This window comes from Lonchura striata, chromosome 3, assembly GCF_050655825.1.
Source record: "Lonchura striata isolate lonStrDom1 chromosome 3, ASM5065582v1, whole genome shotgun sequence".
NCBI lineage: Eukaryota > Metazoa > Chordata > Aves > Passeriformes > Estrildidae > Lonchura > Lonchura striata.
This window is the reverse complement of record NC_140705.1, coordinates 88,950,793-88,978,322: the sequence shown is the minus strand read 5'-3', so window position 1 is coordinate 88,978,322 and position 27,530 is coordinate 88,950,793. Positions and strand designations below refer to the sequence as shown.

Below are 27,530 nucleotides of genomic sequence, written 5' to 3'. Positions count from 1 at the left end.
GCCTGCTCCAAGAAAGAGTGAGTAGGTAGAGAACTCACTGTGGTGGGCCTGGAGGCTGCTGAGCATCAATTTGAGTGACCACATGTGAGGGGCAGGTCAGCCTGAGTGCCAGATAGGCTGCTCATGGACAGTGCACCCACAGGCAGGGAACGTGGTTAATGCATAGCTCAGGGTGGCAGAACCCTTTCATGGAAGGCTACTCAAAGGGAAAACGTTCCTCACTGGCTTCTGCATCTGCATGTGACTCATTTTTGGTTCCTAGCACCATGAAATATATTGGACAGTGGAAAAAGGCATTCCAGCCTGCACCCTCACATGGTCAGAGCAGAGCAACCTCAACTTCCACCAAACTATCTACAAACCTAGGTTTGCACTTCCCTGGAGTATTCTTGTGTGTGTGTGTTGCTCTGATTCTCCTCCTTTTTTCATGTTAAGGACCTTCCAGTGAGAAAACAGCCTTCCACTTTGACGTCTGCCAGTTTCCCCTTCCCAAGTCTGCTGCTGCCCTCGGAAATCCCCACATGGAACATTTGTGTGGGGAAGGGCTGCCCTCTTGAGTATGTTTCCCTGTGCACCCAGTGTGGCACCAGCATGAACATGGAAGGTTTGCAGACACCTGAGAGAATCACAGAAAATCCTGAGCTGGGAGGTACCCACAAGGATCATCAAAATCCAGCTCTCAAACAAATAGCCCAGACTGGGACTGAACATGCAACGTTGGCATTTTGAGAACCTGCTCTAACCAACTGAGCTAACCAGAAAAACGCCATCAAAGCCAGAGATTTCCTCCCTCTGATTCCCATTAGAAGGAGTGGATTTCATTACCTGGTCAAACCCCTGGAGCTCCAGTACCAAGAGGTGTACAAGGAATATGTCCCAGAGGACAATAGGACTACACTGCCTTTGGTGATTTTTCCCTCTGTTAAGGGTAGAAAATAAGAGTTGTGTTGATCTTTCACAAATTCTCATTCTGCACTGAGCTTGTGTCTAACTCTAAGGCCAGATCTCTCTGGTTTATGTGCTCGGCAGTCAGTACTCTCAGGATTGAAGTCACTGAATGCATGCTCAACAGCAACACACCTAAACCAAATTCACTTCACTTACAGTCTTCCAAAAAAGTGACAGGGAAAACACTCATCATAAGGGACGTTGCGAGGTATTATACTACCTAACTTTACTACACAACCTAACTTTACTCCACAGTTGTGCAGAAAACAATAGAAGGATCTTGTTATCCTTGAAGCTGCTGGGATTGTTCAATTCCTTCTGAGGGTCACCTGCACAGCAGGAGCCTTACAGGATGGGGTCTGAGATTTTGCCATTAGCAAAGCACTTGCACAATAGCAGGTGAGCTACTGAGCAATCCAAGCTGTGTATTAAGACCAAGCAAAGCCAGTAAATCCTCACTATCAACACTGCCTTCCTCAGACCTGGAGACTCCAGTGCCCAGGAGTATGATGTTGAAGGGGGAAATGTCCAAATATGAGCCCCCTGCAGGCTCTGATATGTTCAGATTTATAAGGAGGAAAAAAGTTTTCTGTATGGGTGACTCCTCAATTTCTACTTCTTTAAAATAAGCAGGCCCATATCCTTAGTTTAGCCATCAATCTAATGCATAATCTTGGGAAAAGGAAGGATCTCATCTTTCCCTGCCTGAGCTGTCTCTCTCAAAGCGAGGTTCAGCTGGACTTCACTCTGTCAGCCAGGGAACAATCCAGTTACTGTTCCAGTCCTCAGCCTCCCTCCAGGTCCCCTGGCCATTTCTCTTCACTTGTACTACGTCATATTGGCAGAAGACAGCAAGGGTTGGAGGAGACTGTTTTGGGAGGGAGAAGATAAATAGCCTAAAAAGAAGATGAGATTTTCCATTCGCCCTGAGGTAGAAGGAGGGCAGGGGAGGGTTGAAATAAGAGGAAAAAGACAGGTAGAGCTGAAGGAGAAAAATGACATTCTGCCAAATGTTTCATTAAACAAAACCAAACAAAACAAAAAACCAATTGGTTTGGAAAAAAAAGAACAATTTAATTTTGTAGGCAAAAGGCTCCTGGCTTCACTTCCTAGTGGAACAATTTGGTTTTACGAGAGGAGACTTTCCAAGCCAACCGTGACTGTACATATGGAACAGCTTGATACCTGCTCTCTGTATGCTGATGGCTCAGCTACTGAATTTGTCACATACTTTTGCTACTTTGACGTTTTCAAGAACTGCTGTAGTGCTTCCTGCTCTTAGGAGTTACTTATAGCAAATTTATGAGTCTGCAGAACTATCTGCCAAAAAGTAAAAGGGGGAAAAAAAATCAAGTAAGTTATTACTTCAAATTATTTGTCAAGCTCCTCTTGCCAACTCTTCCAGACAGACCAACATTTTACCACACCAAAACATACTGTCCAGGAGTGCCCTTTCAAATGCCTGTGAATGCTACAAGATCAATCTCAGGTGCAGGAGTATGGAAAAACACCATGGCAAAATGGGACGGCAGCATCTGCACTTAGGATGAAGATTCATCCGTAACATCCCAATGAAGCAACCTCCTCAACACCTCCAGCTGCCGCCAGTTTCCCACTAGGATGCTGTTCTTTAGCACTAGAAAACCAACCAGAGTGGTGAGTACCTCCAGATGCACTCTCAGCACTCATTCCATCCCTCCACAGGTCTTTTCCTAGGGTTTTCCTTCCACAGGCCCTGTCCCTGCATGTTGTGGCACACAGAGCTGTGTTTATCTGCAGTTCTTCCCACCCCAGCAGACCTTGGTGAGCCATTGTCCAGCCAGGGGCTTGCAGGGCATTTCACTGCACCAATATTTGTGCCTTTGTGCACTTAACCATACAAAAACACCCCAGACAATATATTTTTCTTGCCTTTCTGCATGATGAACAGCCACATCAGAAGGGACTTCTGCTGGGATGAGCCAATGAAACCTTTTTTGTATTATTATTTTACGTTTCCAGTGTCCACACAATTGGAATAAACTGTAAATTAGGTGTTATAGCTCTGTAGTTTGGGTAGATGTGATGTTTTAGAAATGTAGCTTTTGTTTGTTATAACATAATAGCAGCTTTGCTTTGTTGTGACAATGGCAATAAATAAAGTTCCCACTATGTATAATGCTGTAACCAACCCAAACTAGTCTAACAAACAGCAATCAAGGGGGGCAATACCCACCCAGCACTTTATGTACAGAAATATTGATTGTCTGTGCTTAAACTTCCCAGGTTAGAAAGTATCAATTTTTCAAGAGACCAGATGATGGTGATTGCTGCCTCTGCTCCCTGAGGTGAATGCCAAAACAGGGTTCTTGCCATTTTCATGCACTGAAATAATTGCAAATTAGAGATATTTTCTTTTTTCTCTAAGTAACTAAAGATTTCTGGCATCTCCAACAGCCTCGTTACTATTGCACGTTAGTCACAGTTTATTCACATCAGAAGACCAGTGGAAGGTTGAGACAGGCAGGGGACTAAAGATGGATCTCTTCTATAGTTATAAAAGGATTTCCATTTGTTAACAGCTCTGCCTATGAAGTATGCAATGACATTTTCCTACTGTGCTATTTTCATGCCTCCTGAGATGCCAGGTTATAATGCAAAACATCTGAATCATTAAATTTATACAGTTATTTAATAACCCATGTAAAATACATGGCAATGTTGCTTCTTTTAAAACATATGCACCTCATAAGAAAACAATTTCCTGCACTATGTGGTGTAGTCAGATTTCAGTATTTTCTGTCGGGCAGAAAGGTTTCAAACTTCTATATTCTGTGCACCCAGGAGCCACAACACCCAATGTCACCAAGCTGCTGCTGGCAGACCCTTTTGGAGGAAATTTACTCCCCTTTAGAAACTCTTAGCCCAAAATAGAATAAGTGCTATATATAAATATGTAGTGATAGAAATATATAGCCAAAATAATCATAGCTAGCAGGTAGCAATAGTACTAAGGTGAAAAACAAGCCTTGTCTAACAAAACAACCTTCACCTTAATCATGAGTGATTTTTCGTAGCCATAGTAGAACATGTTCCCATAAACATCTTAAGACTCACTTGGGGTCTAATATAGAATTGGCTCAAATTTTGGCTTTGATGGTTCCTTCCTAGCTCCCATACTTGGAGATAAGTTCATTCAGTCTCAGGATAGATGTTTTTTTTAATAAGAGTGTTCCAAAGATCCCATGACAGACAACTGCTAATATGGAACAGAATGAGAGGAAAATATTGCTGGCAAAGCCAGGATTCAGCAGAGAGAGGGTCAATCCTGTTTACAGACTTGCTGGAGTTTTTTGGTTGGTTAAAAAGCTGACAGACTGCATTACAGCTAACATTCCCATATTGATTATAACATTTCTGAGTCTGCCCTCGTTGTGACAGGAGCCACATACTTAGTTCTTTCCTTGTTAAATATTTGTAAATAATTTGTACTTTTATGGGTTATGTAACCTGGCTGAGAGATTCCAATAATCTACCTGTAACTTGTTAAAAGTGGGAAAAAGCTATAGTGTCTGATTTGTGCCCTCCCATGAGGGTGAGACAGCAGGAGGGAGGAACCTCTCCAGGTTCTGCAGGCAGCAGAGGGTAAGTGAGAAAGTTGGTGAGAGCTGCCAGTGATGAGCCTCAACAAGGGTGATGGATTTATGGTGTAAATCAGGGCCCCAATTCAGCAGGCACTTAAGCACATGTTTGAGTCTCATTGACTTTGTGGAATCAAGTGAGTGTTTAAATGCTTTCCTGGATAACTGTACAAGGGAACAAAGAGAGGAAGGGAAAAGGGATAGCATAAAGAAATTACAGCTTTTAGGATGGAATGATGGAAGCTGGTTTAGAGTTATTCTACTGAAGATAAATTGTAGGGAAGCTAAATACAAAAAAATGAGAATTTCACAATAGAACTAAAGAGACTGGGTTATATGAAAGTATTGTTTGAGAAAGCTTTTCATCTCTTTTGTTGAGTAAATAAATTGAATTAGAATTACAGAAAATAAATGGCAGAAGACTTACATGTGATTTTTCCGTGTTTTTTAAGATTCCTGCTCCCTTTGCGTTTTATAGACAATGATAAGAGCTTAGGTTCTTCTTTGCACCATTATTAGCATTAATCAGATTGAAATGATGATGCAAGTTGGATGAACCCCAAAAAAGGCTGAGTTCCTTTCAGGTAACCTTTCAGGAGTGGGTTCTTCAGGACTTTCTTACTGTGGCAGGGTCAGAAATACCACATTACTTGAGTGGTCCTCTCCCTAAAGCAGGAGGTGCTGCAGCATGTGAAGATACAGTAAGGAAAAAAAGCTTCCCAAACTGAAAAAAGGATGAGCTTAACAGAGGTTTTCGTGATGGGAAATTCTCAGTACTCCCAGAATATCTCCTCCCTCCCAAGTATCAATGGGGAAAATCTTCCAGTCCGCAAACAACACCCAGATGTTGTTATTCCATACTTCCTTTTCCCTTTGTTTTTCCTTTCACATACTTTTATTTCTTATCCCCTTTTTTTTTTTTTTTTTTTATGAAAGACCATATAGCATCAACCTATAGCATCAAGAGCCGTTTCCTGATGAATCTGAAACAGATATAAGGACCTATGGAATTCTACAGAGGCCAGGATCTAAAATTAATTCAGGATCAGTTTTACTTGGGCAATTATTTCTGTGATTGGCAACATCACAGAAATAATTGTGTTTTAAATCACAGCTTGAATTTGCGGTTCAAAATCCAATTTTAGGAAAATCTCAAATGCAAACAGGCAGTGGCTCCTACCTTGGAGGAAAAAAAAAAAAAATTAAAGCAAAATCTCACATCCAAACACCCTCAAAGCTCCAGAATAACAGACTAACACCAAAAACAGACCAGGCTGCTGCTAAAGTCTTTAATGGCTGTCATCCATGCCCAATCCCACCAGCTCAAGCGCCTTTAAGCACCACTTGCTCCAGCAATCTCCAGAAGTAGGCTTTCCAAACATCCGTCTCTGCCCTGCTCCACACAGGATGGTATTTACATACTTGTTTCCCTCAGGAGACAAAGGATACAGGTGCAGTTTTCACAATTGAAAAGATAATCACATTGCCAATGGTATAGATTTGTGCATGGTTTTCTCCAATATTGATCTGATGTTCAGTGCAGGAAGTGATTGATACAGTTTGGAAGAACCAAAAGAATTTTTTCTATTTCCGCCATTTATTCTATAGAAGATACTACAGCCTGTTCAATAGGTGTAATAAGCATAAACTGTGGCACTTACAATATTATTCACTACATTAATATAGAGCAATAGTTATTTTAAATGCCACTTAGAAATAAATGGCTGAATCTCTTTCAAACTCAATGTATTTAGACAGAATCAATCCAAATCTTGAAATCAAATTCAGAGACTAAAATTGATATTCCTCACGCTAATTTTGTTTGCATACACCCCCCTTGGAAAGCACTTCAAAAGAAAAGAAAGTAAACCACATCTCTTGGATGCCCAATCCCTTCTTGAAGGGACTTTCTTTTCCTTCTACTTTATTTTTTAAACCATTTCTCTAGACTTGTGGCGCAGACAATTCTCTCAGACAGTATTTTTCAGGTTTATTCTCTTTAGATGATGTGACATCTGTACTGTTCGGTACTGACTAATTTCCAAGTCCTGGGAGACAATTTCTTAGCAGTTGCAATTCATCAAAATCCTAATGAATTCTGATGGAATTCTTGGGGACTGGTTTTCTGTCCCTTCTGTGGAAGGAACTACACAACACACCCTATGTATTTAAGCCAAATTAAGAGACTAAATGTATTTAATCAATATTGCTGAAAAGAAACTGAAGAACCACATGCTAAACTCCAACAAAACCACCCTCAGTGCTGTCACCGAAGCAACGATCCTACAAGCACAGCTGAGGCAGGCTGACTCCACGTGCCAAGGGATAACCAAAAGGGACGGAGAGCTGAGTGCGAACAAGGATTCAGGAAAAAGTCCAAGAGAATGATGATCTACAAGCACAGAAGGGCTCACTGTGGAATGGAGATGTGAAGGACGGAGGCAGAGAAGGCTTTATTGAGTGTTCCAGGAAAAGTATTGGTTCAGGTACCTTGTCACGTTCAAAATAACTTGAATATCTTTAGATGTTTTGGAAGGAAAATGGAAAAACTAGGCACTGTACCAGCTGCTTCTTGGTTCAAAAACAATGATCAGGTTTTATTTAGATTCTCAGTCTACTTAAGCTGGTTCTCAGGGGAGTTGGGGACTTGAGCTCCATGATTGGGGAAAACTTATGGGGAAAGAAGGAATAAAAAGGTAGTTCATAGAAGCCAGATGGGGAGGCCAAGAATCTGGCAAATAGCCCTTTCCCACATTTCTTCTAGAACTCAAAATAAATCTGAATCTCTCTGACATTTGAAAAGAAGTCTGGCTATTTCTTCCCACATTATGTTTTCTTTTTTGCTTGCTTTTGCACAAGGTCTTACGGGAAGCAGAGCCTGGTGCCAAAGTAATGCAAGGAAGCAAGCTGTGCTGATAATCTCAGACTGGCCCCCTTTTCTCAGGAGACATCCAGCCCAATTCCATGTACACAGGCAAGGCTCACTGGTGTGCTCTGGCAGTGTGAGGCACCACAAACTTTGCTGAGCCGGGCAGCACAAGGGGATTTGCAGCTGCTTTGTATCACCAGAGGAAGGCAAAGCTGCCAGAGCAAACCAGGGAATCTGGCTCCAGCAATTTGGAGAGACTCAGCATCAGTTTGTGAACTTTCCAAATCAGGCCTCCAAATCTTCTGGGATTCACTTATCTCTGTGAAACAACCCAAATCTCTGTGGAAGAGATTTGCCATAGGACACAGGACCGTGCCCAGCTTCAGAAGCCATAGGAAATTTGATCCCATGGTGGTTTCACTCTAACAAAGCACCTTGCCTTAAATGAAGTTGTTGTTCAACGTGCCAATGTATTTTGGACCACACAAGTGTGACAAAATAAACATAAGTATTAACTTCTGGTACTTAACAGGCTGATTTTTCCTGTGTCTAGGAGAACTAGCAAAATTCAGGGCATTTCACTACAAGCAAATCTCTAATGAGGGGGTAGAAAAAATGCATGCCTCACTGACTGTCAGGGGATATCAAATTTGCTCACTTCTGACTCGGTAATTACCCACCAAAAATGTAGATCAAGTGGTCATCACCCAAATTAGTACCTGCCAAAGATTACTTTTGGAATGGCTGTCAGCTAAGAAACAGGAAATGAGCTGCAAAATATTATTAAAACTCGAAAATAACAGCTTTAAGGTATGAGCCTCTGCTCAAGCACACAGTGGAGTGAGAGTAGGAAGCAGAGCCCATGCGGGGAAGGGAGCAGGGACAGGGGCTGTTGGCCAGGGACTCGGGAACAACTGCAGCAATAAAAACTGACACATGCCTGCCCTGCATGACAAGCTTGGAATTGATGCTGAGAAAACCAAAACTAAAGAGCAGGTCCTCCCTAGGACTTGGGAGGGAGGGATTCCAGTCACTGCTCTCCCTGCCATGAGCCTTTTCAGAGAGCAGCCAAAGCCTCTCCCTGCCCCAGTTCCCCATCTGCAAACTGAACATGTCTCTGTTTGGCAGTGGAGCTGTAAGAGAATTGATTTCAATAACTTGAACAAGCTTCAGCCCATTAAAGTTATGGTAAGTGCTGTATAATGACAAAACAAAACCCAGGCCATTAACACCCTGTGAGAAGAACAAAGCAGGGCCTGACCATTTTCCATGTTCCAGTAACATTTAGATCTGAGCCCAAAGTGGTGGTGGTGGTGATGATGATAGTAAATACTGTAGGATGCACTTTCAGCACCAAATATTTTGCAATTAGCTGCAGGCAGCACCACAGGCTTGTCACCTACCTCTAGTGAAAGGTGGTGACCAAGTGGCCAAAAGGGAACTCCAATAACAGTTCTTGGAGCAGGACTGGCTTTTCCTTTTGCTCCTGGAACCTCAGTGCAAACCATCAGTCTTACTGCAAGGAGCCTCATGCTATTTATCCACTTACCCTGGCTGGCTGGCAGCTCTGTTTTGAAGGCTTTAAACTGGGGAAGGTGACGGGGGAAAAGGCTCTTTTCAGTGAGCTGCATAAATCCGTCTCTCTCTCCTTGCCTTTTATTTTGGGGGAAATATGAATAAAGCTGCCAAACCTGCTGGTACCTGCACCCCTATTTCCTAATCCAGTCCACTCCTCTGCACTACAGCTGACATGTTTGCAGCCTTAACAGACCTGTGAACACTGTGTTAGAACTCCTGTGCTGGATATCACTGGACATCCGAGGTCAGAGTTAGGCATTTGTTCCCACACCCTGTGGGAGGACGGCTCTCAGCACAACACTTGGAAATGGCAAGGCTTTGAAAATAAATCTGTATGTTAAACAGGGACAGCCAAAGACAGAAACAAAAGGGTAGAAATAAATTGTTGATTGCTAGCTTACTAAAAGGCTCACCATTAAGTACTTCAGCAGTCAGTATTAGGACTGGGGATGCTTAATATATTCATTAAAAAAGAGAGGGGAAGGTGACAAAATTTGCACAGGGCGCAAAAATATTTAGGTTACTCGTGATTACAAAAGATTAGAAAAGCTAGACAGATGCACAGCATGAAGACAGATGAAATCCACTGTTCATAAACGCAAGGTAATGCATATTTGAATGAATAATTTTCAAAACTCATGGGCAAGGATAGGTTGTAAATTAACCAACCACTTGGGAAAAAGAGAGCGAGGAGAAAACATGTGCCACTCTAGACAACTCAATGAGAAATCTGAAGAATTGGGAGCAGCAATCAAAAAAAGTAAATATGTTGGTGCTCTGCGTAAAGAACAGGATAGGAATTAATACTAAATTACCACATCACTGAGTAACTGGACAGCGTATCTGAAATGCTGTACCAAGCTGCAATCAACTCACCCAGAAAAACCATAAGGCTGAAATAGGAAGGAGCAACAAAAATGATTAGTAGCAGAAGAAAGGACTGTGAAGATTGGGGCTGCTTAGTTTATTGAAAGCAAATAAAAAGGGGACATGAGAGAGTTAATGAAAGTTGCAGAGAAGATCAATTACCTGGTCCTAGAGGCCTCTACTCCTAATGCAACAACACTGAAAAACAACATCTTTAAAAACCAATAAGGGAAATATTATTTTACACAGTTCATAATTAACCTACGGAACTGATTGCCACAAGATATCCTTTTGGCAAAGGACTTAATGTGATATAAAATAGTTTAATTTAGATGCTTATGTGAATAATGAGGACATCCCAGCTAGGATTAAGATAAATATCTTAGAAAGGCTGAAACCCCTAATGCTTTGTGACAGAAATGAACCATGGGCTGATGGAGGTTGGAGAGAAACATCCTCTTTGGGTGATAAAAAATGTCTGTGTCTTCCCTTGAGCAATTTGGTACTGAGCATTCCTGAAAGCTGCAGTTGGGGCTGGATGGACTGACAGTCCAGTCTCATCAGACACATCTAAAGCAACATCCCTTTGTGCTGACCTGAAGTTGGCACCTCCACTATCCTCACTGAGGCCAGGATTTCAGACTTGGATTTTGGGAACAGTGCTGTTTGCCGTGGTAGCAAGGGGAGGAGAATTTTGGATACAACACTGAGAAACTTAAATAGTTTATTTACATTTTTTAAATACACTGAGAGCAAAACAGTACCAAATGTAGTGCACACTTGAGAGTGGGGGAAATGGTGTTTTCTATTTTATGCCACCAAACCTGTCCAGGTTTTCTAATTTGTTTCCCATGCTCATTTTGTTTTGTACATGAGACCATCTTGTTAACAGAAAAGTACAAATAAAGCTCTATAATCAGCTACTGTGTCAGAATCCTGGCAGATTTCAGTGCATCTATCCCAACATCCTTGAGCTAAAAGAAGGGGAAAAAAGTATAAAAATTATAAAGGAGAAAAGCTATTGCCACCTAAATCCCTTTGAATAGAACCTGATCTCTTAGGTACATTTGCAAAATGAGATGTGGAGCTTTGTTGCAGCCTTCTGTAGAAATTACTTTGTTCAAAATATGGTCAATCCAAGTACCAACAGGTTTTTTCTCCCCTACAGCTACCAGTTAAGGCAGTGTCTGCAGTACAGACCTAAATCTGAATCAGTGATTAATATGTAAACAGGATTTGACTTGCTCTTCTTTTGTGCTTTATCGCCAAGATACAATCTGGCACAACAGTTTTGTTTGACAGACAGCCCTGGCCTATGCTTGTCAACTAGCCAATATAAAATAACATTATTACTGTATAATCTCGAATTAGGCTGTAAAATATTTCAATTGTGTGACACACATGATGAGAAGATTTTAGAGTTCTCACGTGTTTACATAATTAGCACTGCATATTTGTTAAATTAAGGTATCACTATCACCTTTATTACCATATCCCTCCTCCTTCACTGCAGTGTCAGTGTCTTGTGTAACCTCACATGTCTTAACTTTTCAAAGGCAACAGAAAAAGGAGCCTGTGTCTCTGTGAGGATTCTCCTGCTTCTGTGCAATTCTAATAAAAGGTATCAGAATACCCACCCTTTTTCACAGCACTTCAAAAAAATAGCTGCTGAGGTGCAACTCAAGTAAGGAAAAGAAAGCACAAGAGGGAAATGGCCTCAAAGACCTGACTTCAGGTGTATTTAATCCTTCCACTACTGGTTTAAAAGTATTAAGTAGCCATAGGCTATCCCTGGGTAGAAAGACAGTTCAGTGACATCCCTTTTGTAAATATGTAGCTGCTCAGCCTCCTTCTAAACTCCACATTGAAGTCTGCTGCTTTTTCAGATTAATTCAGTTTGAATACTGCTGACTGTCACTACAGTCATATGTCACTGGTAGCAGCTCAGAAAGCCTAACCCCCTTCTCTAATGTCATTGCACACAATTCATTTTTAAATGTGCTGTAATAGTTTAGGAATACCAGTAAAACAGTGGGGGGAAAGGCATTTTCAATTTAAGGGGTGTGTAAGTCCGTTTACAACACTGTATTAGATAAGCCAAGCATGTTTTCTTGAGAGGGGAACATATGGTACAGGTGAGACGTACAAAAATATTGTTCCAATAATTACCAAGATCATTAATACAAGTGTGGTAGTTTCAAACCATGTGGCACAGAATTACCAAATTACCAATAATGCTATTTAACTGGGGGGGGAGGGGGGTCTTCCTTAAGGAGCTAGGTACTGCCTAGAACAAAACCATATAAATCCACCCCAGAGTAACCACAGTCATAAAACCAGGCTTGGATTCTGTTTGTCTCACCAGGTTTGGCACAGGATACTCCGACTCCAGCCGTGAGCCGCAGAGAAGGTCACAAAGGTTTGGCTGTGGGGCACTGACCAGGAGCTGCTTCTACAGAGACACCCTTGGCTCTCAGTTTACACTCTAAAAGTATTTGAGACATGGACACAAAATGAAATCTGGATGTGTTCTGACCCCACCTGTGCTCACCATCTCCCCCATACAGCTTCACTCATGCCAAGGAAGTGGCAAAATAAATGGCAGAAATGAGGCCCTGGCAGACAGGCCCATCACCCTCACAAAACAGGCTAGCTCTATTCAGAATAAACAAATGGCATGAGCAGTAACCCCACCAAAGAGCTTCTTAAATGTGGCCTGATCTTTCCCAAAACTTCAGCTTTCTGGTTTTCTGATTTAATTCCAAATGGAATAATAGACACACTCCTTTGTTTACAGCTCCATAAATAGTGCCTTGTGTTTTCTGAAACAATGCACCTCTGGGCTGTCTCTGTGATCGTTTATTTTATATCATCCTTAAGTTGCCATTTATTTACATTTCTGGAAACAGCTACCCCATGAAACAAATGGCCTGTTTTGTTAAGTCATGGTCAAGGATGTTTCCTTCAACTTATCACATCTAGAAATGCCACAGACAGAAATGCTTTCAGGCTATTTGCTAAGAAAACTAACATAAGCTCCTTATCAGAAAATATTACATTTCCCCGAAAGGTGAACTGTTCTGTCAGTTTTTCAGGCCATGTGAAATTCCTTCTCTGCTCTGACAGGTCGCTGAACAGATGTTGATGGCACACTGTGGCTGCCCAGGATGCCAGGCAGAGCCTTCAGCCACACATAGCTGCAGGTAGTGGCACAGATGCAGGAAGCCTTTTCCTGACACATCCAGCCCAGGGGGCATATTCCAGGCTGTGGGCTTTTGTGGTTTGCTTGGGGTTGGTTCAGGACTTTCTCCCTCCCTTTCACTCCTCTTAGGATACCTCCAGAAGCCAGGCAAATGCAGTGCTCTGTGTGCCAGCCTCTTCTGTTCACATCCCAGAAGTGGCAGCCAAAACCGACTCCTTCAAGGCCTCACAAATCCCCATCTCTTCAAACTCACAAAAGGAAACCAGAAGAGAGTCACATCTCTGCTCAGGGTTTTTGAGTGTCCTCTGGTTTTTCATCCTACTGAACCCAAAATATTGGCAGCTGCAGACTGACAAGTCTAAGTTTAAGGGCCGACACACGAGTTCAGGCAGTGTAGTTGCTTTCCTCAACCAAAGCAGCTGATTTCCAGGTTGCTCATGTCCCCAAGAGCTGAGGAACAGCTGAGGAACCAAGATCAACGCTGTATGTACTTTGCTTTATATATATTTACGTTAATATTATGAACCTTCAATGTCCATAATGAAGGTGAAAGCTGCAGCTGGCAAACTACTCTGATTTTGTGGTGTTTTAGAAGCTGCAGCTGAGGAAGCTGCCCTGCCAAATCCCAGTGCACTGGCACACACGTCTGTGTGACAACACACAATATACAGGCACAATCGATTCAAGCAGGTTCTACTCATGTGCTGGCACAGATCTGTAGCATGAAAAGTTCAAGACACAGACACAAAATGGACATTAATAGACAAGGAGAAATCCAAAGGAACAACTGGGGAGACACTTTTTTCCCCCTCAAACTCCTGGTTTTAATCTTTTCAATTTGATTTTTTTTTTCCTTTTTGTCTGTTCAAGTCCCAAACTCATTCATTCTCTTTTCAGGAGAGTATTTTCACTGTGTGATGCTGAGGGGCAGTAGCAGAAAAAGTTTGAAGTAAGACTTTACTAGCTGCCATCCTTTGGTTCATTTGTGACTCTCCTCACCCTGCCCTTGCTATCAGGTGTTATCCACACTGGTTCAGGATTTTCTGCTGGAGAGAAGCAGCACGACTGGGCATAGGTATATTCCCTCCTCTCTGTGTTATCACCAGTTGATCTTATCTACTTATTACAATTTATAAAGACATAGATGGCCTCATGCTCCAGCCCCACTCCAGAAGGAGTGCCCATTAAAACACCCATCAGCCTCCTCCTCTGCAGACTGAGGAAAGGCAGCTCTGTGACAGGAACTATCATGGAGCTGGTGGATTCCAGGCTGACAACTTCCAAAATTACAGACAAATCATGTTTAAATAGGCCCCTCATTTTCCTTGCTGGGGCTCAGCAGTATCAGAGAGACCTTGTCTAGGTCACAGACAACAGGAGAGAGGCAATTTTGCAGTTTTCTTAAAATTTGTCTTCTTTTTTCACCCATCCCTATTTCAGGAGACCAACACTCTCTGTATAAGTGTCCACTGCAAAATGGGAATTAAAGAGGCTAGTGTTTATAGCAGCACTACTGTTTGATGCCAAAAATAAGTCTGATATTTCTATTCAGGAATAGGAAATAACACTCTGAACAGGCGAGTCACTCCCCAATGGACTTTCTTTGAATTTTCTCCAAAGGCTATTTCCTTTTCCTAAATGTGGGAAATACTTCCTGACTGTGAAGCAGCACAACCCAAATGCTGGGCAGAAAATTAATAAAACAAACAAAAAGAAAACAAACAAAAGGACCTTTGTTCTGTAAAGAAATGGCACCGGCTCTTCTCAGGAAGCATAAAGAAACCCAACGGATGAGAGAATAGACAAATCCTAAATAGGTTTCATGTAAGATGATTAAAAGTGCTTCTTCCTTTGCTGTATATTTGGCAACACATGAAATCTGACTCAGAGATATATCTCTTTCCTTCCAGTGCTGCTGCTTGCACTTCATGAATAAGTAAATGATTAAGAACACTTCAGATTTGGCATTATCAGACACATTACCTGGCTTGTGTTGTTTCAATCACAGCCCGAGCTCTGACCAGTGCAGGGGCTCTCTGTGTCTGAGCTTGGCTCAGCTCCAGTGAGTAGCTGGAGGCATTTCAGAGTCCCCCAAATTCCAGGCTGCACCTGATCCGTATAGATTTATAGCCCCCCACCTTCAACCGAGACATTCCTCACTCAATTCCAAGCTGGATCCATCTACACTCACCACCCCAGGGCTTGTTTGTGCTTGTTTGCGTGTACTGCACAGCACCAGTGATCCCAATTTTCCAATCTAAGAAACCTGGACATTTCCAAAAAGGCTCACAGAAGTTACCATACACAGATGTATATCATGGATGAAAAAAATACCTTTTTACAACATCTATAAAACTGTGATTATAATAAATGTCTGCTTAATTAATACATCAGGACATAAAAGTCATTTATTCTTCTCTCATTTGCTATCATTCTCCCTGTTCAGATTTAATAATGCAAAAAGATTGCTAAGATGCCAAATGGTAAAAATAATAAAAATACATTTATCATTGATCTGAAAAGCAGAAATGCCTGGCAGTACTCCTGGCACAGAGAATACTGCCAAATTTTCTTAACTGAAATCCAAACAACATTTCACCAAAAAATCTTCAAAACATACCTAGAAGTATATATGATGTGATAGATAAAGCAGTCTGAGAAATGCACAGAGCACAGCAAAACAGGTGCCCAGAATAACCATTACTGCAATATGCACATTAAGGGGGGGGGGGGGAGGGGGGGGAAGGGGCAGAGAAAGAAAAAAGAGAGAGAGAGGAAAAAAAGCTTTCAAAATTGTTAAATTCATGAGGGCTACAGAGCCTCAAATTGAAATTATCTCACTCTGCACTGATAAATAAAGTGGCTCTGGTACCTAAATCATGACACTAACTATATGTTTCGATTTTTTTAAGTAGTGATTAGGTGGATACTCAGGGGAACCTACTAGCCTTCACAGAGATAACAGACTCAACTTAATATCAACTTAAAAAGAGACTTGAATTCTAACCAATCTCATGTAATGAATTGAAATTCTATAGCTTTCAGAGGGGAAAAAAAAAGATAAAAAAGCGATGTGGCTCCATTCTCTAACTTGCTGTCAGGAAATATAATTTGTGCTCTTGGTGATTCACCTAGCTCATATGCAGCATGCAAATTTATTTCCCTAATAATCAGACCTGGAGATTGCCCAAGAGGATTAATAGCATCATTCCTTATGACCGCCAGGATATTATGCACCTCTGACATGGAAAAATTGTGTTAGTTCTACAGAGAAAACGCAAGGATATTTGTCCTGCTAGACAATATAATAGGCTGGTGCATCATCAGATTACAATGTCATTTCAAAAACCTTGAATACAAATAATGTACAGTGGGGGAAATGTTGGTACAACCTCCCTTAATTCAGTAGCCTTGAATTCACATGTATTTTTTTGCCTGTGCTTTTTTATTCCCCTCCCCATTATAGTCTGTAGAACACTGCTAGGAAAAGGCAAAGGTATTTTATATTAAAACCATCTCTTTTTGTTTGTTCTTATGTTATTCTTTGAGAATAGCGTATATGGACACTGCAGGATAAAATAACATAAAATCCACGGCTTCCAGTTTTTCAAAAAGCAGAATACACCCACAGCCCCAGTACACTGTATTCCATATGTGAATACAGAGCAATTTATTTGCACAATGCTTAATTTTGATTCGCAAGTCAAAGCAACACATTCTACAGGCTCTGGCATTCACACAGGAAGAATTTTAATTTTTCAAATATTTTTTAAAACAGTTGGTCAGGAAATTTTCTAAAAAAAAAAGGGAATGTTTCCTGCTGTACTTTAGACCAAAGAACACCACCTCAGAGACAAGACAAAATTTCATTATTATGCGCATGGGAGCAATAAGATTAGCTCCTATTGCTGCCCCTAAGGTGGAGCAGCAGGAGGAACCAATGGGACGATGCTAATGTGTATGTTAATAGTATTCTCCTCCAAGAAGTTGGGATAATTAAACATGTACCATCTCTTTAAGACAGAACTGCACACATTTTCTTCGGATGGGTGTTTACAAGATTTCCAATTTCAGGTCACAGCCATTTCTGAGATTGCTTAAGAAAGAGATGGGAATACCTTATCTTATTCATGTATTCAAAGAACCTTATAAAATGTGCAAAACATAACACTTTTAAGGGGCAAAACATGCATCTTGCCTTGACAGACCTGCTTTGTTATATGTAGTGTTGTACACTGACCTAATATATTGAACATTTTAAGCTAATATACCTTGTAGGAACCAGCCTTTAATGTGATGGATTTTATAGTATCTCATTAGGGTGTGTTTATATAACCTGATACTAAACACATTTTCAGATTCATGTTCCTTATTAAAATTGTGAGCTGTATTGATTTTTAGTTGAACAGCAACAGAGACATTTTAATATTAGGAAAGGCTGCTCTGAAGTTATTTTCACAGATCACAACTACTGTGACACAAACAGTGCACATATCTCTCATCTTTCTTTACAGCCTCAATTAGAAGAATCAGGATATGTTACCCCACCTGCTTTTCTATTGGTTGAGCAATTCTCTGCCTCCATTTCCAACGCCAAAAAGCATTTTTATTCATTGCTTTTGGGGGGGGGGTGTTATTTTTAAATATACATTCGTGACAAGCTCCGAAACAGTATTTACATTTTTCCTTCTAAAGAACCGTGTGTTTTTAAAAACAAAATACCTTAATGCATCTGCTTTTCAGGTTTCCATAACAAACTGAGCATCTACAGCCATGTTTACTCTGATACAGCACACACAGAAACTTACCATTCCTAGCAATGTACAAAAAATAATGACTTTCCCATCCTAATGTCTCCATTTTGTAAACCAGTCTTCAAAGGTAAATCTAATGCCAGCAATAAATAGAGTGGCTCCAATATTTCTCGGAGGAGTCACAGGCAAATAATGATCTTTGAGGCACTGTAAATAGTTTAAATTATTGGAAGGTCCTTGTAAGAAATGAAATATGAGGATTAAAAAAAAAAAAAACCTCAATTTCTCTATTGTGAAGTTCGGGCATTTGGAGGAAGCCCAAATTTTAAACGCAAATATTTAGAGAGAGAAATTATCGCTTCTGAGACAAGCAAATCATACACTTATTCCTGACTCTCATTGATTTAATGAACTGGTTTTTAATAGAACGCCACTTGGAGAAACAAAGAACAGCCATGGAAGAGTAAGTGTTTCTTACATTCCTACAGTTTTAAAACCAACCTCTAAGTCTTCAGCAGGGAAAAGGCTGGAAATTAAATTGCAGCACATAGGAACCACCAGATTTAATAGAGCCACTTGTGCCATTTAACCACACCTGTTACTTGTGCTACAGCACTGCAGACGCAGTTCAGGAATCTCCAGTAAATTTGTATATTTGGCCTAAGAAGTTTTAGGTCTGAACTGGGTCTCAGAAAGCAGATTTCCCTTAATTTCGCCCCTGGCACACTATTCATTGTTAAACATTAAAGTTGTGTCAATTACTTACTTCCATAGTTGATTATTATCCTGGTTATTCTACCAGCTAATCAACACTTCTCTAACAGTCTAGCATTGACTTTGAATTGATATACAGAATATAATTATTTGTGCAAATTTCTTTTGTTTCTTGTTAACCACTGAAATTGGTTAATTACTTTAATCACCACAACCCCTCAAAAAGAAAGTATTTTGATTTACCAATTTATTTTTAATCAATATTAGGTAGAGCTTTGAAAGTTGACTATTCAGTCAATGTAAGACACTGCACTGAGAGGAAAAAAAAAAATTATATTTTCTACATGTCCTTTAAAGCAGAATGAAAACACCTTCATCTGAAAGGCTTTGGTAGCTTTATCAGATCTAAGGCTCTTCCTTTGAGGTGTAATTATTTTACCATTATTACAAGCGAGGCTTTTAACAGAACAGTCATTTCCTCTATTTAAGCAGTAAGTTTTATAATTTATTACAGCTCTTTGGTCATCAACTCACTATACAAACAGTCGGTCACCAGTGACCAATTACATTAAGGTTAAGCAACATAACTTTAAATTAGAAATAAGCTAATGTATCTTCATCAAGGGCCTGCTGTGTTTTCAGTGCTGTTTATGAGATGATACTAAATGTGGATATGGAGCACGCTCACTGGGACCAATTCCTATCGGCCTGAAAATGGAAAAGTCTTGAGCCTGCTCAGGTCCAGAGCTAATTAATGGGATAACATCTGCTTTACACATTCAGCTGGAGTAATTTCTATCAACTTCACTGGGAAGATGCATGGGAAACTATCAGAGAAATAAGTATCTATGCTGAACCATATTAATCTGTAGTGAGTCTGGAAATAGGAATTTCAATTCTCCTATTATCCTAGGGATGGGCAGAGGGGGAGGACGAGGGCACAGGGCTTGTTTCTCGGCTGATCCAATTTCTGTGTTTGTAACAGATTGAGTTCTGTTTGCATGCATACACTTGCACACACAGCAACTGCAATGGGGCTGGCTTTGTCTCTGGGCTGGGGGGGCTTTAAAGGACACTGCAGCAGCTGCAGATAACCATGCTCCTCATGCAACAACCAGCTTCATACAGGAAGGTGCTTACGTGGTTTTATTGCATTACTTAAAAACACAGCAGGAATGGCTAAAGAAAAAGATACGGTATTGTAAAGCAGGCTGCAAAAGTGATAAGACACTTTTTTTCATTTTATCAGCCTGTGGACAAGGTGCAGGGGCATGAAGGGTCAGGCACCTACTCTGATCTGAAATTTAAATAAGTAAGACATGAAGGGAACACTGGCCACCACAAAACAAACAAACAAACAAAAAACTACCCAAAAAAAACATACAAAAAATCCACACAAAAAACCCACCAAAAACCAAATAAACAGCCACCCAAACCTCCTACTGAAACCCCCTCGACTTCCAAATTCAGGCTCACTTTCACCTGAATTTCATAACTTTGTCCAAAAATCACTGGGCAATTTTAACTACAGCAAGGTGCTTAAAACTGTATTTTGTTTGTGAGTTTTTCCTGGTGATTTCCTGTAGGGCACAAAATCTGACTGCTGAGGAGAGACATTACATTTTTATGCATGTATGCTTTTGTCTGCCTCTGCCTACAGAGATGTAAAATGTATGAAATTAATGCCCTTTTAAAAATGTCTATACTGGAAACACGTGTATATGTTCCTACAAAACACATTTATACCTGAAAATATATACAAACAACATTTATACCTGAAAATATATGCAAATATTCATGACTCTGTGTGTATGCTCTGAGAGAAAAAAAGCCAAAACAGAAACAGGTAAATGTCTGAGTTTGGGGAGGCAAAACCAGAAAGAATCATGTTTCTTTATATTATTATTGTCTATGCTATGATTTACAGATTTAATTCTTTCAAGCTAATGCATACAAATGAATTGCACAGAACAACAAAAAAGGAGGGAGGTCCTTACAATAAAAAAAATTCCATCAATAGTCACTTACCTTTACCTAAGAGGTTATGAGTTTGTATGTCAACTCTATGGAATATTTCTGTAATTTGTTTGCCATTGTGTACATTCTATGCATTTGTTTGCTACAAGGTATTGAAACATTCAGGCTATTGGGAATTAAATGTTTATTTGACTAACAATCCTTATCTGTAAATTAATGGTATAAAACATGGAGTTTTCTAACAGGCTGTCACTCACTTTTATTTAAGAAGATACTACTGAGACAGGGTTCAAGGTATTCCAAAGAACTCTGACTTCCTGGGCTTCAGGGGGAAATACTACTATTTACCTGATGTTTTTAACTCTCTTACATAATTGTGCAAATTACTGACATGAAGCAGCGCCTGCTTTTGTCACATGCAAATGACAACTACCCAGCTCTTCAGGAAGGAGCAGTGCAAAGCCAGAGTGGTTTATTCTGAACTTGTGTGTGCAGGTGTCTGTGGGGAGGAGGGAGCTTTGTGAGCAAAGGAGCTGGATTTAAAGATTCGCATATTACAAAATTCCTCTGCGATCCATCACATTTGAGAGCAGAAAATGCATTTGATTTTTAATTTGCTTAAGCATGCAAGATGGCCCACTTCAGCAGCATTGCAATTTTCTGATTTGTGGGCAGGATTCACAGAGAGTGCACGGCTAGTGTTCTTTTCCTTTCTCCTGGAACCATGCCATGAGGCACCATGGTTGTAACAGGGGTGAATCCTCAATTCTGTTCATCTCTCTCCCTTCTCAAAGTTATTTGAACCCTTATTTTCCTTGAGGGGCTCATTCAGCTGTCCTAATATGTATACAGTGATAATATAGTCATACACATAATAAAAAAAGAGCTTCAAAATTATAGTCAGCTTAGAAATAATGCAGTGCTGTGCTGGAATGATTGGCAACTGTTGATCCAATTATATAACTGGTTGCTTCTTAAAATTCAGGGATATGAGACTGATATATAATGTGCTGTAAAGTGTAAAAGAACTGGACAGGAAATAAGGCGGGTTGAATTTTTTCGTGCTTTGATCAAATTAGAACCAGGTTGATGAAAGGAAATGCCTTGGGTTCTCTGCTTGAAGTTTTGTGTTATACAAAAGGCTCTTGAAATGATCAATTTTGCACATGTCACTCAGTAAGTTTAGAGAGAATCAGTGCCTGTGTTCTGCCAGGGAGTCTCTGCTACAGCTCTCTCCAAAGCCACCCCGTGCTGGACACAAGGTTTAACTGAGATACTCTGAAATGGAACTGAGGAGCTGAAGGAGGCACGATCACAAATTACAGCAATACCCCAAGTTTGCAGGCTTGTTTTTCAGGTTTCTCCTCAGCCCTTTGACTCAAGAAACACAGATCAGGAAAGACAGAAAAGGGTCATCTGGTGAATCCCTCAGAAATAAATGCAGGATTATCTTTGCTGCTGTTCTTTTAAGCATTTATCTGGCTAACTCACTAACTAGCTTTCATCCATTGTAACCCTCTGCCTGTCCCCTGCTTTTAAAACAGCCACTATTATTTATGAAGTGCTGTAGATGTGCAGTGAGAAGCACAGGGACTTTTTGCTCTTATTTTTCCTTGAGGACAACTTAAAAGGAGAGAAAAAAGCACCTATGAAAAGGCACCTTGCAGGTAAGGCTGTGGTTCTTCTGTCACTTGGTCTGTCTCTGAAGAATGACTCCATAGTGGTTAGGCCTGTATGAGACACAACCTCTCTGGTACTTTTCTGGGATCAATCCCTCTGTACTATGTGCAGCTCAATGTAGTGATTTAAATCCCACCGTTTCAGTCTTAATGCATTAACATTTCAGCACTCCTCAAACACATCCTGGAAATCTGTCTTCTCCTTGTAATTCTTATCCCCAAATCAGGAATTCTGTAAGATTTGAAGTGAGGCACCTGAGTCCAGTACACATCCACACCTCTGCCAAAAATACAGTATCATGATTTATTGATAAATACACACGAGGGCAGTTGGGGGGGATTTGGGAAGAGGAAAGTAGGGAAAAAAATATTAAATTCCCAAGCCAGGGTGCAACAAAGTCCCTTGTGATACTCACTGCAGCAGGGAAGAGGAGAGCTACTGAAGGAGCCACATCAAAACCTGCTGAATTCCTGTTACCCTCAGGATAATACCTGCATGGAAACTCTTTTGTTTTGGCATAATTCCCTGTGCAAGGCACGCCTTCAGATAGCAGGCCTTCCAGAAATAATATCCCAGGACAGGGAGCACTGAGGAGCCAGGGCAGTAACCTTCACCCAGGCCTTTCAATTCAGTTTTGTCTGAATTATGGCAAATTGCAGTGTGTGCTTGTGCTGGAAGCAGAGCAGTTGAAACGCTGCCATTTCCCCACCAAAGCAGCTCTTTGGGAGTTGATTGGTGTTCCCCAGGAACTGAAACAGCACGGCATTGGAAATAACAGGACAGCACCGTGCAATTTCACTAAGAAGGATGCACAGGATGTTATAGGAATAATATTTTTCTGAGTTTCAAGACTGAAGTTAGAGAAGCTCTTTACAATTTGCATGTGAGATGCTGCTCTGCTCTAGTGCCAGATGCTCCCCGGAGCCCAGGCTAATAAGCAATAATTGATGATGGAGAATGCTCCTGCAGGCTCCCTGCCCAGGGCCCACTGACCCACTGCAGCACCAGGCTGTGGCTGCTCATCCCCAGAGCTGTGAACGGAGTGGCTCAGGACATTCCAGGGAATGGCACCAACCTGGGTTTGGAGTTTCACTCCTGGAAAACCACAACATCACAACAACTTACACTATGAAAACATCCAAACAGGCAAAATGAACAAACTTTAAATAATAGCTCATTTCAGTTATTTTCCATAACGTTTGTTTTCCTTTTCTTTTCCCCTTTTGTTTTCGTTAGATCACACTTAATATGATTCCACAACGCCAGTGCTGGGGATGAAATTGAAAGCTATATTCTTCTAAATGTGTTCCCAACATTCCATTTTTTACAGAGCTGCCAGGGGCTATTCTGCATTCCCACAACGGCTACAAATGTAACATACTGTTTTGCAATAAAAATTAGCTATAAAAGTCTGAAAACGCCAGAGATCCAAATGTGAGAAACAAGAGAAGGGGGTACGGCTTTCGCACACTTTTAGTGGACATTTTATTTATTTTTAAAAAGGAGTAGACATATTTTAGACATATTTATAGCTACTGTATTTCAATTATCTCTAATTTCACACATTTTATGCAGATTCTAGGCATTTTAATTGCAAATGAGAAGGGAACTTATTTTTAAAAGTGGAGCAACACAACATTTCAGATCTCAATTTTAATTCCAAATTTATCCACATCACTGTTAAAAACTTTTAAAACCTCATTTACACTGTGACTTAAAATTAGGTGTGATTTCAAACAACAACAAAAGACCTCCATACCTATGAGTTAGAGCGCCAAAACCTCTCTCACACATTTTTACATCTTTTCATTCTGAATTAAAAATTTTAGGTAGGGAAGTTTGGGAAGCTGAAATGACATTATTAATCGGTGACACATTATTTCAACAAGAGTCAGTAATTTAATAGTATTGTCCATAACTGATGAAAATTAATACATTACCCACCCTATTTTCTCTTGCTGTCTCTGTGCTTCCAATAACCCAGGCTTGGGTTATTAGCTCAATCCCTGCTCAGCCGTCACTCAATGGGAAATTCTTCCAAGGGGATAAAGCACAGCTCAGCCTTTGGCTGGATAAAAATTCCCACTGTACACTAAAAGCATTAGTGACAAATGCCACTCTTTTCCAAGCGGTATTCCCGGTAGCTTACTTCTATGGAATGCTAATAAGCTAAATAAAATGTTTGTGACAAATTCCAAGCCACCTGAACCTGTGCTGGTCTGAAGCAGGGACAGTTTTCCACAGGAATCTAGAGCTCCAAATTAATGTAACAGGTTTAAAACCACACATGTGCCTTCTAAGCTGAGAATCTACTGCTCGACTTCATACTAGCCAGTGGAATAGATCTTTAGAAGTTCCAACTACTTACTGAAAGGCATGAAAAAAATTTATTATAAATGGAAATGTACTGTCTGGAGCATGCAGAGTTTTTCTCTGCTTTCTTTCTATTTGGTAATTTATTTAAATGCATTCAAAAATGCATTCAGAAAATGAGACATGGCACTTTGGTTAAGACATCTGTATTTCAAACCAACATCTTCAGAACTGTGAGAAGCTCTGTTAATAGTCTTTTTATTTGATTAGGGTAATCTGCTGCTGTGCTGTGTTAATCTTTATCCACTACCTTTTAACCAATCAATATTTTAGGGTTATAGATTTGGAAGGTAGGCGATAATTTTGTAGATAAACTCTCTAGGCACTGCAGACATGCTAAAGTTGCATATTTAATATATTTTCTGAGGATTCACAACTCCAGAAGTGTAAGAATATGCCCAGGGAAAAAAAAAAAAAGAAAAAAAAAAAAAGGAAAAAGTTAAACCTTAAATTTTCAAAGCTGTATGCAGGGACTTGGCCACCTGCCTCCTATTAATGTCAATGAAAATTTAGAGGTAAGAAAAGCAATGTCATTTCCCTCAGATCATTTCTGCTTTGAAAGGAACCAGAGAGAGGAAATTAAAAGCAACTTTGTACCACAGGCCGGCACCAGCAAGGCCTGGTGGTGAGGCAGGAGCGGAACAGAGGCAAAACATTTGTTCACTAAATGAGTGAGCATCTCCACACATATCAAAAGAGCCAGGTATGAAAAGTTCAGAAGGAAAAAAAATTAGATTTTCTGTTCTTAAAATGTCATTAATATATATATTTTTTAATTTTGCTCAGCTGAAATTATCTGTTGCTTATGATATTAATTTTGCTGCAGATAAAATTAGTTGTCAGACCTCTGTTTATGGCCTAATTACCTTTTCTAAGGGGAAAAAAAAGGGCAGGAGAAATAAAAGAAAGAACAATAAAATGCAGTAATCTATTTTCCAGCAAAAGGGATTCCTAGTGATGTGTTACCTGCGTGGACTTCACTAGAACCATGTACATGTTTCATACACATAAAGGCAGATTTACTTGGGCTGTTTTGCCCATCTGGGCAGTGCCAGCTTCTTCCTGCACTCAATTCCGTGCCTGGAGACAGGCAGGACACGTCAAATCACCCTCAGTTATTTCTAAAGAACTGGGAATCTTGCAGTGATTTGAGATCCTTCTAATAAGAAAAGTCAGGAAACCTGAGGGCAATGGCTTGAAAAAAAGGCACTGTAAATTACTAATTTCTTCTGAAAATATTTCTCCACTTTGCTTCCAGCTTTGGAAAAGGTAAATGGATTTTTCATTGGTTAGAAGACAGTGCCAGGAATGTCACTGCCAAGCATTGTAAAGAAGACTTGTAGAGACTAAACCTTGTGTTACAGATGTCAGAACCAGCACATTTTGGTCATATCTCAGCCCAATTCTTCAGCAAGGAGCAGAATGACAAATACTGAATATTTCTTAATAGCTCTTCACATTATATGAAGCTCAAAATTGAACTAAATTTGTACAGCATTCCTGTTAATCAAGTTGGAGCCACAATGCCACCTAAATTCCAGCTCTACCTGGCACAGCTTGGGCACGGCACAGACAGAAGGGGAGTGAGCCTGACCTAAGAGAGAGGCTGCCCTTTGAAGTGTTCTGAGCAGCATTGCCATGAGATCTGCCCAGCTGCATTTTGGAATATATCTGACAAACAAAAAAATTTGTATCTGTGTTCATTTCATAAGATATAAATGTCTCTTTTGTGGTAAGAGAAATCCTGCTCCCAGGAAGTGATCCTAATCTAATCTGACACGTGGTATTTGTAACCCTACTTTAGTGTCCCAGCCTATTTATAGTGTTTACATAAAACCCCCCGAAATCTCCACATTCCCTGAAAAGTTAATCCAGTACAAATATTGACTGGCTGTCAATTGAGCATTATTGACCTGCTCCAGGACTGTGCTTTATTGCCTTAACTGATGAAACTTGTTTTCTTCGCTAAACTTAATTTCTTTTGGGCCTCCTTCGGATGAATTGCCATTTATGAGACTGCTCCTCCTCCTCCTCCCATAGCCATGGAGCTGTCTCTTCCCCTGAGCTGGAGTGGTGGGACAGCCTCAAAGCTTTGCAGAAGGAAGGCAACAAACCCACTCTGTATTCTACAAAGAAGACAAGGCCCAACACCAGTCCTATCTCCTATAAATATTTTGTTCACACCAGCTCCAACACATTTTCCTCCTTTGCTTATACAGAGAAGTGTCTCCAGCAAGGCTGGAAAGGGGCTGTGAACCCTTCAGCAAGGTCTGTGATAAGCAAACTGATTACCAGGAACTGAAATTCTCACTCTGCCAGTCTATAACCTTCACTGGGAGGTGGTGGTGGTGGGTTTTTTTTTTAAGGAATTCTAAAATTCTAAAAGCTAAAAACCTTGGCTGTCTTGCATCTCTTTATCAGGAACAGTACAAATCAGCTTGTCCAGAAGCCAAAGTTCATGAAATACACACACTCATCATGTTTTGAACACCCAAGAAAACATTATTTATCATTTCATTTTTTTAAAAACCTGTGGTCTCCAGATACAGCAAAACAGAAACCAAAAATAGCAACTTTCACAACATTCATTCCCTGATTCTGCAACAAATTCCATCGACCGTTCTAAGTTCTGATCCCCAGGTCAAGTGAGACTGACAATAAATCTTAGGAAGGATTTGATATCGTTAAGCTGCAAAACCCAAAAATCCATTACAAAAGATTTATCTGAATGTATAAAGAATGAACCCAAAACATTTCAGTCAGCGCGGGGAAGGACAAAAGGGTGCAATGGCAGCCAGGGGTTGAAGGGTAGATCTCAAATGACCAAAACCTGTTACAAAGCACATATTTCTCTCTGATCGCAAAACTACATTTAGGAAAGGATTTGCCCAAAAATGCAGTTACCACAGATATGGGGGTTTGTTTGTGAAGGGATGTACTGGGGCAGG

The 27,530-nt window shown here is 40.4% G+C and overlaps 1 protein-coding gene across 40 annotated transcripts in view; it reads right to left on the bottom strand.

Annotated features, from left to right (window-relative positions):
• The window catches only part of LOC110469084 (uncharacterized), a 455,123-nt gene that overhangs the window by 135,219 nt on the left and 292,374 nt on the right, over nucleotides 1–27,530 (bottom strand). For 2 of the 40 annotated variants that reach the window (XR_014953946.1, XR_014953939.1), the window contains exon 1: nucleotides 1–27,530. This exon is cut by the window's left edge and continues 42,604 nt beyond it. The exons of the other annotated variants lie outside the window; for them this stretch is intronic. The gene's annotated coding sequence lies outside the window, so the exon portion shown is untranslated. 40 annotated transcript variants of the gene reach the window in all.